We start from the raw sequence: 21,210 nt of genomic DNA on the forward strand, positions 1-21,210 counted from the left end.
CTTGGATGTGGTACCACTCGATTACACCGCAACAGGACGTGACATTTTTGAAGCTGTTTTTGAATCAGTGAACAATATGTATTTGCCGTGGGATAAGCTCCATTCTGTAGCGACAGACGGTGCACCACAAATGATCAGGTGTCACTAAGGTTTTGTTTCTCGTTTGAAAAATAAACTCAAGGGTGAATTCGGGAAAGACATTTTGACTCTTCATTGTTTTATTCACCAAGAGACACTGTGTGCTGAAACAGTAGAGCTAGGTGGCGTAATGAAAGATGTCGTGAAGTGTGTGAATTTTGTGCGGCTTCACGGTACGAATCATCGCCAATTCAAAGGATTCCTGGAAGATATGGAAGCGGAGTATGGGGATATACCTTACCACAGTACAGTTCGTTGGCTGAGTCGGGGAAAAGTTCTTGATGTTTTCTTAGCCATTCATGAGGAAATATCCCTTTTTCTCAAAATGAAAGGGGAAGAAATGCGTTGTTCGAAAGATATAAAATGGATATCAGACCTGGCGTTCCTAGCTGACTTAACTATGCATCAGAATAATTTAAATCTGTCATTGCAGCGCAAAGGGCAGCTAATCGTTGACATGCACGACCAGACCAAAGCGTTCATGGAAAAGTTACGTTTGTTTGAGAGGCAGATGAATAATGGACATTTAACGTTCTTCAGTCGTCTTGCTTCTTTAAAACTACCTGAAGGTACAACTTTCGGTGATTACCAAGAAAAGTTAAAGCAGCTCATCACGTCGTTTGATACACGATTCCGAGACGTGACTAGTTTTGAAATGGAACTTAAGGTGTTCAGCACTCCTTTTTCAGTTTCCCCCGATGACTTGTCATCGTCACTTCAATTGGAGATTATTGATTTGAAAAATTCAACTTTGTTGAAAGAGAGGTACTACAACACGATGGATTTGTCACGATGGTATCGTTCATTACAGCAAAAACATTTCCCAGGCTTCACAACAATGCCGCTCAGACCATGTGCACGTTTGGATCTACGTATTGTTGTGAGCAGCTTTTCTCAGCAATGAAAAGAGTAAAAAGTAAGGAACGATCCTTTCTTCAGGATGCAATAATGAAGGCCATCCTCGGCATTAACGCTGCGAACACTTTGACGCCTGATATTTCCTATTTTGTAATGAAAATAAAATGTCAAGCTACAGAGGCCCAATCAATTTAGTACCCAATTTCTTGTAAAACAGTTGTTTCTTATTTATTTCCTGAACATCGTATTTCCTGGTGTAGCATGTCACCACGTCTTAGCAGCTAAGAGTATGAGGTTGTCGATCTTGTAAGACGCAGCTGGCACGTCAAAACGCTTGCCTTGCCGCCTGCCTCAGCCAGCCGTGCCATGTGCCGGCGTGCCGGCCCACTTTGAATCGTCACAGCGAGCGACACGGCTCCTGGGAGCAGGGAGCGCTCCGCGGCTCACAACGGAGCCGACGAGCTGGAACAGCCTGCACTAGACTATTCACATCAGCTTCACGTATGTCCATAGAGGACATATTGAATAGCACTCCTTGCCCGATGGCTGCAGTGTTTTCACTGCCGAGCTGGTGGCTATATCTCATGCTCTTGAGCACATCCATTCATGCCCTGGGGAGTCGTTACTTCTGTGTACTGACTTCTTGAGCAGCCAGTACTACCCTCGTCATCCTTTGGTAGCGACCATCCAGGAGTCCATCTATGCCCTGGAATGGTCCAGTCGTTCAGTGTTCTCTTCAGTAACCAGACTCATTGCCATTAATTTTAGCTTACAACGCCTCATCGGCTAATTTAGTTTTACGTTTTATACATGACAGTGAGTTTTATCATTCTATATAAGTTTTCGCGCATGTTATTTGTCTCTTTGTATTCTCCGCTCAAATGCTTTTAGGGTGGATGTTTTAATGTGCCACAGAGTGGCTGGCTTTTCCTTTTTATTCTCGTGATCAGCCAGCCACAGTCATTTGCCCTCTTGTTTTTATCCCTTCTACCTGTTTCTTGCTTCTCTCTGTGGTTTTCTTTTCCTGTTTTTTTTTCCCCAAAGTAGCCTTGGTTGTCCATTTGCTGTTCTTCTGGTTCTTCCGTTCTCCTGTTGTTGTACTGTATGTCTCCTTTCTTTTCTTCTTTCCCTTGTGTAGTTATTTTACTGGGAACAAGGGACCGATGACCTCGCAGTTTGGTTCTTCCCCCCCCCCCCCCCCCTCCTCCCCCCTCCTTTAAACCATCCAACCAACCAACAGCGTGACAAGCAGAGCACAACACTGCAGAAGCTCTGACTGTACACGATTTGAAAAACATTAATGGCTGTTAATGCATTTGAATATCTTAGAAGTTTCAGTTAAAATAACTTGATAATAAGATATCTAATACACAAGTAGGACCTACTTCAAAGAGCATAACACTACTGCACGTGTGCTACAGCTTCTGACCAATCATCACATTTGTGTTTGTGTACATCAGGTTTATTCTTATAATGAATGGATTATCAACCCAAAACTCAGCGTTGTAGGCATTCCTTTGGGGTGGGGGTGGGGTGGTAGTGGGGCAGTCATCAAGTACCTGCATTGTGGTGCCCTCAGACCACAGAGGCATCATGCTATTGGTGTCTTAGCTGGAAACTCTCCATCAAGTCAAGGAGTATGTGACCATTATGGCTGGGCACGGGGGCTGTGGGCAATAGTTTACTAGCCAAGTAGCCATTGCTATGGCTGGATGACACCTTGGGGAGAGTCCCATTCGGAGTGGAAGGTACTACGACAAAAAGTTTGCACATGTAGTGAATTAAACTTTCTTTTGCTGGAAGCCACAAGATTCCAGCAGTTTCTCCAGGTGGGAATGGTTATTCTAATGCAGATAGGTATAATCCCATGATGTCTCTTTCCCTACTGTGCAGTGGAAGAAGGGCAAGCCAGTTGTCTATGTGCAAAACACTTTACCTAATACCGGGGCTGTATTTAGACTGAAAGGAAACCTCTTCCTGCAATGGAAGCATTGTTTTTTGTCAAAAACATTGAATCCAAATTTGTGGAAGTTGAGTCACAGGGGAAACGGCAAAATGGTTTATTATTAATTAAAACTTCCTCTGCTGCCAAGACTACAGTTCTTCAGACATGTGATAGTATATTCTCTGTTCGTCATAAAAATAAACCTGATATAAAGAAACACAAACGCGATGATTCGTCAAAAGCTGCAGCACATGTACACTGGTGGTGTTACGCTCTTGGAAGTAGGTCCTACTTATATATTGGATATATTATTACTAAGTTATGGTTAATGAAATTTCAAGATATTTTTATGTATTAACAGCCATCAACATTTTCCTTAATCTGCATTTAGCTATGTAGTTTTTATTTAAAAAATCGTGTACAGTCACAGTCTCTATACTACTGTGCTCCGATTGTAGTGCTGCTAATACGCAGTATGGAAATGTGAGAGGCTGCTTCCTGTTCCATAATGAAAGACGCATGTGGAACATGGTTAAAAAGCACTGAGAAATAGATTGCTTTTAATGTTTTTCACAAATTTGCAGAAAAAAAATCAGCTTTGAAGTTTTCAGAGGGCTGTATTTGATATAGTTGACAGACAAATGTACATTACATGTATAGCGGAACTGGTAGTGTAGTAGACAGATAACCCAGAGGTTGGCACAGTAGCTCAGCACGTTCGTCAGAGGGCTGATTCACCTCTGTAATTAAAAAAAAAGTGAGCAAAAGAATCATAAATTCTTAATTATCAATATTTTATGAAAGATTGGTAATAAAGGTTGCTTAAATTACAAAAATATAACAATTTAATTTTTTAGGGCAAAAATGAAAACCAAATACCCTTTATTTGACCTATGCCCATGTTTTATACCACAGATGTAGTCGCACACAAACCAGAGCGATAATGTCATAAAGCCATGAAAAACAATTGTTTCCACAGTGTCAAGCACACCGTACAAATGCTGCATTTTTACACGTGCCATTATACCATTATGATATGAACCCAACAGAACTGATATAGAGCCGGGTTAAGGGATTTGTCATGAGAAATAACAAAACTGTTAAATTGCCACACATACTAAAACTAACACTTGCAGCTGTGAATTTTAAAATTTTCCCGGTGAATTGACTGTTTAAACAAATTTCGGGCTTGCAGCCGGTCGTCTTCAATACTTCGCACGATACTTCAACTGGGCACCTGCCAGTCATCTTCAGGTGCCCAGTTGAAGTATCGTGCGAAGTATTGAACGACGACCGGCTGCAAGCCCGAAATTTGTTTGAACAACACTTGCAGCTGTTTCACATACGACTGCCGAATGCTGGCAGGATATAAAATGGCATGTCATAAAAGAAGAGGAGAAAATGCGATATCTGGTTGGCTTCGTGGGTTCTGTTGTTGACTTGTTATCAACACAGCAGATGACAGTTTCAGAACTGAAATGTATTTCTCGGATTCAGATAATTAAGGAGCTAAGAGATTACCCGACAACTGACACTAATTAATAACTTAGTGGCTTCAGTATTAAACAGTACAGTGAAATGCCTGCAGTAAGCTTTTGCATCACACACAGTTCACTCAGAACAATTACCCTGTGTTTATGTTGTTTGTAATTAGAATACTATGTTAGGTGAGAACGAGAGCATTTCATGATTTCCGTCTGGTCACCTAAGGGGCGTGCAGCAGTGCTGGAGTTTTGCCAGATATTATTTCATTCTCTTTAAAAATAAATGACATTCGAACCTATTTTATTTCTTTTCTCGTCTCTTCTTATGTTTGAACAGCAACTGCTCACATAATTGCAGGTTAGTTGGACCAGCTGGCTGGCAAGGGCTGTCCAAGTTTAATGCATCAGTAAAGCCATTGTCCCATATTATCGCTCAGTCTGTGTGCATGTAGCACAGTATAAAATGTATCCTTATGATCATAAGTGACTGTGCTAGACACAGTTTGGCTTCCGCTCCATGCAAAACAAAACCTAATGAGATTCATGCAAATGTGGAAGAATACATAATGTTTACATTTGGTTTATTCTTATTATAAACAGAGTATAGGTGACATACTTGTGACCATTGCCCCACACAAAACATTGAACATGTCCAAGAAATCATCTTCCATACAGATAACACTCCAAACAGGTGAGAAGCTCTGTATTAATCTCCAGCGGCGAGGCGTCCATTTCATCATGTGTGTAAAAAGGTGCCCATGGATAATCATACAGATATAGGTTTCTTTTTCGTAGTGTTTGAAGGGAATGCCCTCCTGGAGAAGGTTAAGTTCATGATGTACAGATGTGATTTGAAACCGAATATCCCACTGCCTATGAGATGAGATGCTTTTACAATTTGGGCATATACTATCGCTTTCCTTGGCAAAACCACAATGTGGCAACTGTGGACGATCCCTCCATGAAGGTAGTCCTCTTGAACATCCAACTTTAAGTGAACTGTGCAGAACATCGCCCTCCATCTTTGTCAGTATGCCCGATTTTCAAAAAGAACAGAATATAAAGGAATACGCATCTATCGACCATCAGTCGTATATTAAGATATGGAAGAAATATGAGTGCCTGCATCCTGTGGATATGACAATCAATCAATTAATCAATTGCACTAACGTCGTGACCCCCAACTCAGCCTTCTCCAAACCAGGTCTTCCACCACCCTCCTCTCTTGTGGTTCCCATTCCCATGGTACCTTTTTTGGGAACCACTTCCTGCACCCAGACAGAGAAGCATTCTCCTCCTTCAGCATCCACTGGTGACAGAGCTCCCTCTTGGGATCTGTCTCCAAGCAACCTGCGAAATATAGGCCCAACTCCAAACAGTGGCTGAAGGAGCCATGGCCTGTGTGTTCCAGGGCTGTCCATCCTTCATCTGTGCCCTACTTTGAATGCAGTTAGCCCCTTGAATGAACCTTTCCCACCATAGGTTACGAAGGAGAAGGATAAAAATCAGGAGAAGACTCCTCTGGTGTCACCAGATACACCAGATCCCCCCAACAGTCACATTCGGACTGGATATTAATGGATGTGGTTCCATCCCCATTGGTGACAGGCAGTGATCTTGCAGCATTATCGGCCCCCTCTCACCTAACCTGGCCCCCAGTCACTTGATCATTCATAGGAATTACAATGGGTGCTACTGTCACCCGTTGGAAATACACCACCAGTATTCCTCGTCTTCTGTAGTTTGCATTTGCAAAAAAGCGCTACCTTTGTACTGCAGAAGTAACAGGTTGAAGACATCCCATTATGTTTCACTCCCCACTGAGCTGAATCGTATCATGAACCCTTCACTGACTGGGAATTACTTGAGGCTCTTGTTTCATCCCACAACACCTTCTCCACTTAGGACCTACTAATTCAATTCAAAATCAGATGAGCCAACCTATAAATGTTGCCTTCGGAGAACATCTCCACGGGATCTTCAACACTTTTTGGCTGCAAGGTGCCTTGGTGAGATATCATAGTTGTACCAGTCCTTATGCCAGGCAAGAACGCAACATCTCTTGATAATTACCAACTGATTAGCCTGACCCCACATATTCTGTAAGCTGCTTGAAAGGATGGTTGCCCACAGGTAATGCTAGGCTCTCTAATCTTGGGAGCCTTTTGTCACACTGTCAGTGTAGTTTCCAGGAGGGATGATTCACAACTGACCGTCTGGTTAAGTTGGAAACTGCAATGCGACAGGTTTTTTCTAAACACCAACACCTCTTTACAGTCCTTTTTGGCCAGCATAAGGCAAATGACACTGCATGGCTCTGTCGTATTTTAATAAACTGCCATAACTGGGGGCTTCGAAGACCCTCTACTGATTTTTGTCAGTTTTTATCCCACCGGTTGTTACAAGTTAGTTGGTACTTCACTCAACTACCCACAGGTCCAAGAGAATGGTGACTCATAAGGCTGTCTGTGTGTGGAGTATTTCTTTTCCTCATCGCCATCAGTGGGTCAGTGGCCTCTTTTGGGCCTTTGATCTCTCATTCGATGTATGTAAATGATTTTTGTATTTGGTGCAGCACCCATTTGGTAGGTCTCTGCATGGATTCTTTTCCAGGGTTTCCAATTCTCTCCTACAAAATCATGGGTCATGCGTTTCTGTCATACCGTGATCCATCCTGACCCATAACTCTACTTTGGTACCCAGTATCTGTACTTGTAGCACAGTCTCTTTTCTTGGGGCTCCTTTTTGATGAAAAGCTGACTTGGCTGCCACATATTCGTCATCTGAAAACCAACTGCATTCGGAAGCTTAACACTGTCTTATTCCTTGCGTGGATGCCTTGGGGTGTGGATCGTGGCACTCTTATCTGTATTTATCTAGCCCCGGTTTTGTCCTGACTGGACTGTGGTTCCCAGGTTTATGGCTCAGTGTATCCTTCAATTTTAAAACTGTTGGACATAGTCCATCATTGTGGAGTGCGTCTTGCCACCAGTGCCTTTCGGACTAGTCCCGTAGACAGTCTCCTTGTTGAAGCTGGGATTTTTTCCCCCTTCAGATTAAACAGTACCAGCTCTTGGTTTCTTATGCAATCGCTATTCAGCAAATCCCTCATCATCCCACATATCTCGTTCTCTTTACATACTAGGGGTGTCATCTCCCTAATAACTGTTCTAGTGTGTGACTACCAGATAGACTGTGTCTTGCTTCAGTCAGCCTGGATCTCCATCTTCCTTCCCTGAATTGTGCTCCCCAATTTTTCTCGCACACACTCTTCCAAGGTCCTAGAGTCTTTGTCAACCCCAAGACCTTCTGGCATCGTTTATGTCCAGTTCAAGGGTACCATGGTGCTACCATCTTTCACACTGACAGCTCTAAAATTGTGGATTAGGGGGATACGCCTCTACTTCATCTGCTGGTATGGAACACCATTCACTGCCAGGAACATGTATTGTGTTTATGGCAGTGCTGACACTCATCAGCAGAACCCCCATTTTATCAGACAGACTCCCTTGACTGTGTTTTAATATGTACTGATTCAGTGAGCAGTCTCAGAGCTATTGACTGATGCTATTCCTGTCACCCTTTGGTCTGCTCTAGTCAAGACCTTGTCACGGACCTTCATCATGCTCTCTGCTCATTTGTCTTTCTCTGGGTCCCACGTTATATGAGTGCCCCAGAGAATGAACTGGCTGACCGTTTGACTAGAGAAGCTCTTACTCGCTCCCAATTTGCTTTGCGACCCAGGTGCAGATTGTGGGTGAAAATGAGATATCTACTCACTTGAAAAAGTAACATCTGGTGGGCTACTGGCCCATCTAATAAACTCCGTACAATCGAGGAGACTGATGCAGCATGGTGCTCTTCCTTCCACTTCACTCAGAAGGCATCCACAATCTTACGTCGTCTCTGCTTCAATCATACTGAGTTATGCCATAGTTTCCTTTTGTATGATGAGCCACTCTCACAGTGTAGTTGTCGGGCCGTACAGACAGTAACTCATATCTTGGTGGCCTCCTTCTGGCCATCTGTGCTAAGTTTGGAATTCTGGATTCATTGCCTCTAACATTGGCAATGTTTTAATCTACCTCCGGAGCAGGCCACGGTGGTTGATGTGGGGCGTACCTTCTTGACCAAGCTACTTGTTCATCCCTATTTTATTGTTTTAATCACATTTAGATTTAGTGTGTCCTTTCTGCCCTGCCCAGTTTTCTATTCAGGATGTCACACTTTGTTGAATAGTTGGTGCTCTTGAGTGTGATGGATTAGGAGTGGGACAGCTGTGGGTAGGACATTTTCTGTCACTTACATAGCTCCAGGACACCCACCTGCTGACTTTCCTATCTCCTTCATCTTGCTTTTATTAATGACGGCCCAAAAGATGTCCATTATGTTTTTAGCCTCCTCACTTTTACTAATGTAAATCTTCAGACTACACTGAAGAGCCAAAGAAACTGGTACACCTGCCTAATAATGTGTAGGGCCCCCACAAGCATGCAGAAGTGCCGCAGTGTGGCATGGCATGGACTCAGCTAATGTTTGATGTAATGCTGGAGGGAACTAACACCATGAATCCTGCAGGGCTGTCCACAAATCCTTAAGAGTACGAGGAGGTGGAGGACTCTTCTGAACAGCATGTTGCAAGGCATCCCAGATATGCTCAATAATGTTGTTCATGTGTGGGAAGTTTGGTGGCCAGCGGAAGTGTTTAAACTTAGAAGAGTGTTCCTGGAGCCACTCTGTAGCAATTCTGGATGTGTGGGGTGTCGCAGTGTCTTGCTGGAATTGCACGAGTTTGTCAGATGCACAATGGACATGAATGGATGCAGGTGATCAGAGAGAATGCTTATGTATGTGTCACCTGTCCGAGTTGTATGTAGACATTTCAGAGGTCCCATATCACTCCAGCTGCACACGCCCCACAACATTACAGAACCTCCATCAGCTTGAATAGTCCCCTGCTGACATGCAGGGCCCATGGATTCGTGAGGTTGGCTCCATACTTGTACACGTCCATCCGCTCGATAAAATTTGAAATGACTCTTCCGACCAGGCAACATCTTTCCAGTCATCAACAGGCCAATGTCGGTGTTGACGCTCCCTCGCCAGGCGTAAAGCTTTGCCGTGCAGTCATCAAGGGTACACGAGTGGGCCTTCGGCACCGAAAGCCGATATCGATGTTATGTTTAATGGTTGGCATACTGACACTTGTTGATGGCCCAGCAGTGAAATCTGCTGTAATTTGCAGAAGGGTTCTGTCATGTTGAATGATTGTCTCCAATCGTTGTTGGTCCTGTTCTTGCAGGTTCTTTTTCCGGCTGCAGTGATGTCGGAGATTTGATGTTTTACTGGGTTCCTGATATTCACAGTACACTTGTGAAATGGTCGTACGGGAAAATTCCCACTTCATCACTACCTCGGAGATGCTTTGTCCCATTGCTCGTCACCGACTATAACACCAATTTCAAACTCAGTTAAATCTTGATAACATACAACTGTAGCAGCAGTAACCGATTAACAACTGCGCCAGACACTTGTCGTCTTATGTAGGTATTGCCGACAGCAGTGCCGTATTCTGCGTGTTTACATCTCTCTGTATTTGAATACACATGCGTATACCAGTTTCTTTGGTGCTTCCGTGTAGATCAAATAACATTCTCTGTGGACTTTTCCACTTTTGGATACACAACTCTTGAACCGAGGGCTGATGAGGTTGTGTTTTGCGTATCGGTCAGAGAATTATTCATTAATTTTGTTCAAGTGAATCACTCTTTGGGAGCAACCAAATGAAAACAGTCAACACATTACGTTGTAGTCCTGCATATTGACTGAAGTCTTCATTGTACCTTTTCAAGCATAATCATTCTGTAGTTCTTCTGTTGGTTTAACCGTGTGTTTGTTCTTTCAGCTGAAACCACTCTTTGGTGTTTTAGTTGAGTGGGTTATCCATTCAGTTTTCTGAGTGAAACCAATCTGTGGTACTTTTAATGGCTGAACTAAAGCTGTGGTGTACAACTGAGGTGGACATACCCTGGAGGGCAACTCTACTTCTGGGGGTACATGTAGAGACATCTCAAGGGCTACGCCAAAGTGAAAATAAGCATTATACCATATTTTTTTTAAATACATTCGGAATAGACCACTTATTCTGTTCATTATTTAAAACTCCTTCACATATTGCTGTGGATTAAATTAGGCCTACACAAATAACACAAGGTTTTTATCATTGGGTGTGTGTAGTTGAGTGTGGAAGTTCCCTAGGTGAAGGAGGAGGTAACATCGTCAAATTTTAGAGACTGCATTTCATTTTACTGAAAGGATGTGATGCCCATCGATTAAAAATCATTTGAATTAAGCCTGAAACACTTTAGCAGTTAGTTACTTACATGTTAGGTAAAAATACTGTGCAAAATATCCCGTAACCGGTTATGATTGTAAAAATCAAATACTAATCACATGCACACACTGTTACTTCAATTTCACACTTACACCTATCTCCAGCCATCTTTATAAACAGTCTGTAACTATGTTTACTACCCTCTGGGAATGACAATTAGAATTCCCTGATCCCGAGCACCTTCAGTTGTGAGTGGAATCATTCAGTCATTTTGACATTGTTGAATGATTATTGCTGACTCCACCATTTTCACTTATTGTCGTTCTGATACTTGCTCTTTATTGACTGAAAGTAAGTAGCTTTCTGTTCAATTTTTCGTCTATGTTTATGATTAGGCATTTACTTAATAATGAAATTCATCTGGATCAAAATGCTGAAATGCCCAGGGTTGAGGCAATTCAAGAAGTCATATGACTGGATAAAAACTGATCCTCAAGATAAGTCCAGTGTGATATATGGTGTCTGCCAGGTTTATTCATATTCTGAAACTATATTAATTAAATAAATTCAAAGAAAATTAATGAATGATGGCAAATATTTTTCACGAAAAAGTACTTCTGACAAGTTAAAGTATATGCTTAAAGTGATAGTCACCAAAAAATTAAAATAATTTTAACTTACATAATTTTTGTTCCATGACCTCAGTGTTTACTGAAAGAGAACAGACAGTGACTGTTGCAAATCAGCAGGAAGAGTCAGAGCTTAAAAAAAAAATTAAATAAAAAATAATTGTTCATTTATTTAACCCTAAATTTATAATTTAACACCATTACCAACCAAAAATCCACGTTTATGCCGAAAGTACGAAAAATTTGTATTTTACCAATTAAATACTAGCAAATAAATTGTGAAAATGTCATTTTTGGAAATCTACTCACCTCTCCTTGAAATAAGAAACATTATTTAAATACCTGCCAGCAAAAATGCTGTAACCCTCAGAATTCAGATTTTTATGAAGAGAAGGAAAAAAGAAGCAAAATCTTTGCAAATGCTTATTTTGTCACTGGTAATCTGGCAAAAAGAATGTTTTGCAATGATTAATCATCACGTTGTCACATCACTTTATCTTTGGGTTCCCATAACTGGTTTGATAGTGTTCAGGATTATATCCACACATTTCTAATAGATTAGCTTTCTTTGCCATAGATACAGGTGATGGATTTTCACACAGTCTGCCTAGGCTATTAAAGCTAATTACTACATGTGAATTTGTAATGTTGTTTTAATCTCATTGATACCAAGGTTGCAAGTATTGGATTGGTGCATAAGTCGACAACATTTTTCCATAAATTTAATACAGATAACAGAGATTCTGATCATCAAAAATATATTCTCTTTCACTATTTACAACAGTCTGCCAAGGGTAACTTTTTGATTTCGCAACTGCAGAGATAAGTGGTTTTGATACGAAGAACTCGTCGCACCAGGTGTAGGTGTTCCTCATTATTATAGGAGGAGAAGGTGGCCCCGCCTTAGTCTATAAAGCTACTAGCATGAAGCTAGCTAATAGCACGAAGAATGGACTAAGTGCCCAAGTGATTTTTCATGGCTCTTCAGTCTTTTGTGGATGTGTGCTGAATTTCACATTTACGGACACAGACGCTAATGGGCACGGTAATGGTTGGGTTACTGTGGCTGTAGTATGCGATCCTAAAGTAGACATTGTATCAGGGCTGGAGATAAGGAAAGGGTAGGTAATTTATTTTTATTTCTATAATAATGTGTCACATCACCAACAACTTTAACCTTGCTACAATTAAGAGCTCCTTTAACCCCTACCAACACAGACTCTGACTCATTTATTTTACAATGATTCCTCATCCTAAGAAGCAACGGCATTGTAAAGATATAAGATGTGCCTCTATCTCTGTTATACACTGGACATATATGAAATATCTGATAAGCAGACCTGCTACAGTGTTTACTTTAGGACTACTTACTAAGCCACAGTAGCCCAACCATTACCATGTCCATTCGTGTGTGCGTTCATAAGCATGAAATTCAGTACACATCCACTAAAGACTGAAGGGCCATGCAAAATCACTTGGGTACCTAATCCATTCTTCATACTAATAGCAATATTATCAATAGCTTTATAGACTGCAAGGTGCGAACACCGTCTCCTCCTATAACAACAAATCATTATCTGTCTGTGTAAATGCTGCTACATGTGCTGCTGCTCAACGACTGACGACGCCGTCATAAGAGAAACATTGCTTATCTAACTGCAACTTCCGGCTTCTGCTCTCTTATCGGGACCGGAAATAAATTATAGTATTAGTACGCCCAGCCAGCCGCACTGGCTCCTTTAATGCTGTATACTTAAGTATCACAGATAAGCTTAGTACACTTTTCTATCGAAGATGTATATAAAAGGAGACACACACACACACACACACACGGTTAGATAAGTAATGTTTCTCAGACGGCGACAGTCATCGAGCAGCAGAATACACATGGACAGAGCATACCTCTTTATTATAAGAGGAGAAGATGTTATCGCCTTACAGTCTAAAAGCTATCGATAATATTGCTATTAGTACGAAGAATGGAGTATAGTAATGGTTGGGCTACTGTGTCTGTAGTACATGGTCCTAAAGTAGACACTGTAGTAGGGCTGGAGACTTTTAAGAGTCAAGAAATAATTATCAGACATATCAGATATGTGAAGTGTATAACAGAGATAGAGGTACATCTTAGTATACACTATGTGATCTAAAGTATCCGGACACCTGGCTGAAAATGACTTGCAAGTTCATGGCGTCCTCCATCGGTAATGCTGGAATTCACTATGGTGTTGGCCCACCCTTAGCCTTCATGATAGCTATGTTCACTCAGTTGCTGGAAGGTTTCTTGGGGAATGGCAGCGTGTTCTTCACGGTGCTACACTGAAGAGAGGTATCGATGTCGGTTGGTGAGGCCTGGCACAAAATCAGCATTCCAAAACATCCCAAAGGTGTTCTACAGAAATCAGGTTAGGACTCTGTGCAGGCCAGAGATGTTATTGTCATGTAACAACTCCGCTACAGGTCATGCATTATGAACAGGTGCTCGATCACGTTGAAAGGTGCAATCGCCATCCCAACAGTGGGAAGCAAGAAGGTGCTTAAAACATCAATGCAGGCCTGTGCTGTGATAGTACCATGCAAAAGGAGGGGTGCAAGCCCTCTCCGTGAAAAACACGACCACACCATGACACCACCGCATCCGAATTTTACTGTTGGCACTATACACGCTGGCATATGACATTCACTGAGCATTCACATTGCCCACACCTTGCCATCGGATCTCCATATTGTGTACCGTGATTCGTCACTCCGTACAACGTTTTTCCACTGTTCAATCGTCAAATCTTTATGCTCCTTACACCAATTGAGGCGTCATTTGGCATTTACTGGCGTGATGTATGGCTTACGAGCAGCCGCTCGACCATGAAATCCAAGTTTCCCACCTCCCTCCTAACTGTCGCAGTACTTGCAGTGGACCCTGATGCAGTCTGGAATTCCTGTGTGATGGTCTGGATAGGTGTCTGCCTATTACACATTACAACCCCCTTCAACTGTCGGCCGTCTCCGTCAGTCAACAGACGAGATCGGCCTGTATGGTTTTGTGTTGTGCCTGTCCCTTCACGTTTCCACTTTCCTATCACATTGGAAACAGTGGACATAGGGGGATGTTTAGGAGTGTGGAAATCTCGCATACATTCGTATGGACACAAGTGATGCGGAATCACCTGACCACGTTCGAAGTCCGTGAGTTCCACGGAGTGCCCCATTCTGCTCTCTCTCAATGTCTAATGACTATTAAGGTCGCTGATATAGAGTACCTGGCAGTAGGTGGCAGTACAATGCACATAATATGAAAAACGTATGTTTTTCACGGTGTCCGGATACTTTTGCTGACATAGTGTAAGAGTTTTCCACCTTTTGGTCTGTCAGGTATGACAGAATCAAGGCACGCACCCTACAGTCTTTCTCAAATGCTTTTACACAAACTATTTCGTAAAAAAAAAAAAAAAAAAAAAAATAATAATAATTTGGTTTTCTTATAGCTCTATATGTTAGGTTCATGATGATGTGCCCATAAGTTCATTAATGGTCATAGTTATTGTGATATTTACATGAAAATAAGGCACAGCGCAAAATCCGGAAAAGCGTGCAATGAAAAACAGATCACTATGATGCATTTGGTGCATATTACATAATATGTTTTTGCATATGAAATTTAGTTAAGATACTGAATTTTTCTTTAGACTTGGGTAGAGGCATGTATCTGTCACCAATCTTGAGGAAATTGATCTGACGTAGAACACTGATTCACAATCACGCCACGCCAGCAATAAAGCCAGAGTGAAATGTCCACAACTTTAGTCATTGAAATGAAATTTTGGCGAATGATAGCACACAAAGAGGAGATTATTTTACCGTATCGTTATTATGAAAGACTTCATGGTCTACCATGTTATTCCAATAACTACTGACTTATTCAGTGAAAGAATGTAATTTTTAAGGGCTGTCGGTAGCTGGTGAAACAAGAAATGCTATGGGTTTTGGAACAACATATGTTGAGACATTATGCTTTTTTTGCACCAAGAATTTGCTTTTTCATAAGCTGCTGGCTTTACTTTCCCTCAGTTCCTCACTTAATGAAGCACTGTTTCAGAATTTTCTTGCAGTTCTCTCACAACATGTTAGTGAGGGGAGACAGTGTGTTTTGGCAAGAGAGTCCAATTTTGACTTGGCAGCCAGAGAAATATGTAGGTTTTACTCAAAAATTTGCCACTCATGACACTTCTCTGAAAGTTACAAATGGTTAACAACCCAGGCGAAAATAAATTGCTGCATTTTCAGTGAATTACTTTTTTAGATGTTAACAAGAGCAAAGGTGACAGTATATTTTTTGAATGGTCACCATGCAAGCATGAGCGTGGAGGATCCCAACTTAATATTTGCAAAAAAATGTGACCATAGTCTTCATTTTGAACGGCACTTCCCCTCTAGCACTTGGCATTTTTACTACAGCGACACCCACCACTGCCGCTCTCCCACACTTCCCCAGCTGACTGTGCATCTAGTGGCCACGGCCTTCTGCGTGCACTATACAGGTTTATTGCGGCACTCAGGAATTTTCGAAATTCCACACTATATCACAATACAAATGGGTATTGATAACAATTAATGGTAGTTATGAAGAAGTGACGTGAGTAGTAAAATACACGGATACAGAACTTCAAATCAACACACAAATCGTGTGCACACGGTCTTACATAAAGGAAAGTTCCGAAACCGGCTTTTATAAATAAATAAAAGTGCATATCATGCGAAACTTTCACTTAGCTTTTTCCGGGCATGCTTCTACAATGACGTGGCGAAGAACAACACTGCGGCGTGAGTTTATCTCAGTTAAAATCCCTAAAATGACCACTTCTTTAAAGAGTTGGTACAGTTTATAGACTTTCAAATTGGATCCCTGGAAGAACTTTCCATTCTTATATTTCGAATAATGGCTTTCTTGCTATGCTAACTTGGCAGTGTGGTTTCTTATCAAAACCTTCGGGACGTCCTGCAGTTTGCTAGGTCACTTGTGAAGCTTACTCCTTCTGTCTTCAAAGGGCATGCTGTTGTTTTACCTTTTCCTGAGTGGAGCATTTGCAGACGTCCAACAGTGATTTCGTATACCACGCGCAAAGTCATTTGAGATACCTGAATTTTTGTGCATTTCGTCTCAAAAAATACTTAAATGTGCAGTGTCTGCACGAAATGGCCTCTGTAGTCTCCCAGTGTTTGATATGTATTTCCATGCATGACGGAACTTACTGTCTTGTTTGTGCATTATGGTCTAAATTGTAGAATTCTTCAAACAGCATTTTGTTGTCCTCTAAACTTTGAGTTCTGCACTGGTATTTACATTCACGTGTAACAGTCTGTAAAGAGAGCAAGGCAATATATATCACCCAAATTCCAATTGTATTACTTCTAGTTCTTCTTCTAATTACTATATCGTACTTAATCGTGGTAACCTTCCACATACTCCAACGTAGCAACGTGACTTTCCTCCCCCATAATAACAGTGCACCCAAGCGAACTCGCTCTTCACGCATTTTCTCTGTTTTAACTGCATTCATTTGTATTACTTTTGTGGGGTCTCTCTCCTCCCCACACGGGTCTCTCTCCTCCCCACACGGGTCTCTCTCCTCCCCACACGGGTCTCTCTCCTCCCCACACGGGTCTCTCTCCTCCCCACACGGGTCTCTCTCCTCCCCACACGGGTCTCTCTCCTCCCCACACGGGTCTCTCTCCTCCCCACACGGGTCTCTCTCCTCCCCACACGGGTCTCTCTCCTCCCCACACGGGTCTCTCTCCTCCCCACACGGGTCTCTCTCCTCCCCACACGGGTCTCTCTCCTCCCCACACGGGTCTCTCTCCTCTCCACACGGGTCGCTCTCCTCCCCACACCGGTCTTTCTCCTCCCCCCTCACCACCACCACCACCACCGCCGCCACCACCACCGCCACCACCACCACCACCACCGGTCTTCCTCCTCCCCCCTCACCACCACCACCACCACCACCACCACCACCACCGGTCTTCCTCCTCCCCCCTCACCACCACCACCACCACCGGTCTTCCTCCTCCCCCCTCACCACCACCACCACCGGTCTTCCTCCTCCCCCCTCACCACCACCACCACCACCACCACCACCGGTCTTCCTCCTCCCCCCTCACCACCACCACCACCACCACCACCACCACCACCACCACCACCGGTCTTCCTCCTCCCCCCTCACCACCACCACCACCACCACCACCACCACCACCACCACCACCACCACCACCGGTCTTCCTCCTCCCCCCTCACCACCACCACCACCACCACCACCACCACCACCACCACCACCGGTCTTCCTCCTCCCCCCTCACCACCACCACCACCACCACCACCACCACCACCACCACCACCACCACCACCGGTCTTCCTCCTCCCCCCTCACCACCACCACCACCACCACCACCACCACCACCACCACCACCGGTCTTCCTCCTCCCCCCTCACCACCACCACCGGTCTTTCTCCTCCCCCCTCACCACCACCACCACCACCACCACCACCACCACCACCACCACCACCACCACCGGTCTTCCTCCTCCCCCCTCACCACCACCACCACCACCACCACCACCACCACCGGTCTTCCTCCTCCCCCCTCACCACCACCACCGGTCTTTCTCCTCCCCCCTCACCACCACCACCACCACCACCACCACCGCCACCACAAGTCTTCCTTCTCCCCCTTCACCACCACCACCACCACTAGTTGTCCTTCTCCCCCCTCACCAACACCACCACAAGTCTTCTTTCTACTCTCACCATGTCTTCCTGGCTCTCTTGCTATCACTTTCACGGTGCAGATCAGTTGAGCACAACATTGTCTACGAAAATCCTGTGGTAGTGCATCATGTATCACAGTGAAAATAACTGTCAGTACATTACATGTATTTGACTATTAATCACACTTCCCAGCATTTTACTTAAAGGAAAGGAAGGAGAGGTATTCCAACTGTCATCATACACTCCTGGAAATTGAAATAAGAACACCGTGAATTCATTGTCCCAGGAAGGGGAAACTTTATTGACACATTCCTGGGGTCAGATACATCACATGATCACACTGACAGAACCACAGGCACATAGACACAGGCAACAGAGCATGCACAATGTCGGCACTAGTACAGTGTATATCCACCTTTCGCAGCAATGCAGGCTGCTATTCTCCCATGGAGACGATCGTAGAGATGCTGGATGCAGTCCTGTGGAACGGCTTGCCATGCCATTTCCACCTGGCGCCTCAGTTGGACCAGCGTTCGCGCTGGACGTGCAGACCGCGTGAGACGACGCTACATCCAGTCCCAAACATGCTCAATGGGGGACAGATCCGGAGATCTTGCTGGCCAAGGTAGTTGACTTACACCTTCTAGAGCACGTTGGGTGGCACGGGATACATGCGGACGTGCATTGTCCTGTTGGAACAGCAAGTTCCCTTGCCGGTCTAGGAATGGTAGAACGATGGGTTCGATGATGGTTTGGATGTACCGTGCACTATTCAGTGTCCCCTCGACGATCACCAGTGGTGTATGGCCAGTGTAGGAGATCGCTCCCCACACCATGATGCCGGGTGTTGGCCCTGTGTGCCTCGGTCGTATGCAGTCCTGATTGTGGCGCTCACCTGCACGGCGCCAAACACGCATACGACCATCATTGGCACCAAGGCAGAAGCGACTCTCATCGCTGAAGACGACACGTCTCCATTCGTCCCTCCATTCACGCCTGTCGCGACACCACTGGAGGCGGGCTGCACGATGTTGGGGCGTGAGCGGAAGACGGCCTAACGGTGTGCGGGACCGTAGCCCAGCTTCATGGAGACGGTTGCGAATGGTCCTCGCCGATACCCCAGGAGCAACAGTGTCCCTAATTTGCTGGGAAGTGGCGGTGCGGTCCCCTACGGCACTGCGTAGGATCCTACGGTCTTGGCGTGCATCCGTGCGTCGCTGCGGTCCGGTCCCAGGTCGACGGGCACGTGCACCTTCCGCCGACCACTGGCGACAACATCGATGTACTGTGGAGACCTCACGCCCCACGTGTTGAGCAATTCGGCGGTACGTCCACCCGGCCTCCCGCATGCCCACTATACGCCCTCGCTCAAAGTCCGTCAACTGCACATACGGTTCACGTCCACGCTGTCGCGGCATGCTACCAGTGTTAAAGACTGCGATGGAGCTCCGTATGCCACGGCAAACTGGCTGACACTGACGGCGGCGGTGCACAAATGCTGCGCAGCTAGCGCCATTCGACGGCCAACACCGCGGTTCCTGGTGTGTCCGCTGTGCCGTGCGTGTGATCATTGCTTGTACAGCCCTCTCGCAGTGTCCGGAGCAAGTATGGTGGGTCTGACACACCGGTGTCAATGTGTTCTTTTTTCCATTTCCAGGAGTGTATTATCAGATGCCCTAAAAGATATATTGAATGAAAAAAAGCCATGACTACGTATCTGACACAGACCAGCAGTTTGGTAGTCTGTCACTCTGATACACATTCGATGACTGGTACCCAAGCTATAGCATGAAAACACGAAAATGTTAATAACTCAAACATGATTAACTTTGGACTTCAAAACTGATATTAAAATTTTGTTTTTAGGTGTTCTTTTGATGTATAGCATTGAAAATACAATTTTCTATATAGAAAGCATTTGCAAAATGTGATCAAAACCAGTCACCCAAATCTCAGACTCTCCACTTGAGAAGTAAAACTTGTTGATAAAAACTTTTCTTTCATGAAATATTTGAAATATTAGTTCTCTTGATATTGTTATAAATGGTGTAATGCTCAGAGTACTTGCATGCACTACAGTCCGTGATTGATCAAAGTATATGGAATAAAAGAGATACAATAAAAATTAGAGGAGAAGCAGAACTCTGTTAGAGATGTTGAAAGTACTGTTGTAGATGTCAACTGTTTGACTTAATTTAAGTAGATTGCAGATTGTGACTTGTGTTACAGATTTGTGAAGCTGCATTTAGTGTCAGTGGTGATAATGGCTTATCTGAAGTCCCACTTGGGAAATTAAACTTCGCAAAATGTATGTGTATGCAAGGCAATTAGATTCTCACAAAAGAATGTAAACAGATATATGTGCAGAGTTTAGTAAGGAATTGCCAGTCACTTCCCATCAGTACCTTATTATGCTGCACTACACCTTCTAAATCAATTTGTCAGAGCTTAAGAGATTGAGAAGGCAAAGTAGATTTACAGAATTCTGAAGATATAAATAATCATCAATCTCGTAATATTCTGATGAACAAACTAATTAAGGAGGTATAGTGTTCCACAGTAAGATATTAATGGCAAGTGACTGGTAATTGCTTGTGTGATGACTTGTATCAATGTAAAGTACCTGCAGCGATATACAAGTTAAATATAAGTGTTAATATACTCTCCTCTGTAAAAAGTTAGTATGTAAAACAGGAGTTGTTTCTCCCTCATGTGAATGTTCAAAGGAAACTCAAAAATATTAAATAAGTGTAATGTAGAAGCATGTGCTTGTGAAATAATATATGATCATCCACAGGCACCTTTTAGGTGTCTCTTCAAGGAGGTAGGCAGTCCAATTGCATGTATAAAGTAAATACGCATCATAAATAAGCCATCACAATTTGAAAAGAATAGTGATGTGCACAGCAAAAAAAAGTCTTTGTTACATGTGACAAAGGCTGTCAATGGATTAAAAAGATTTTCAGTATGCAGCCACAAAATCATTGATCAGTTGCCCAGTGATGTAAAATGACTCACTGGCATCAAAGGGAACGTTTGAATCTAAAGTTATTTCATCTGGA

At 43.6% G+C, this 21,210-nt stretch overlaps 1 protein-coding gene across 1 annotated transcript in view; it reads left to right on the plus strand.

The window, feature by feature from the left end:
• LOC126469730 (BRISC complex subunit FAM175B-like) overlaps positions 1–21,210 on the plus strand; it is a 133,548-nt gene that overhangs the window by 29,399 nt on the left and 82,939 nt on the right. The window lies entirely within an intron of this gene.

This window comes from Schistocerca serialis, chromosome 1 (assembly GCF_023864345.2).
Source record: "Schistocerca serialis cubense isolate TAMUIC-IGC-003099 chromosome 1, iqSchSeri2.2, whole genome shotgun sequence".
Taxonomy (NCBI): domain Eukaryota; kingdom Metazoa; phylum Arthropoda; class Insecta; order Orthoptera; family Acrididae; genus Schistocerca; species Schistocerca serialis.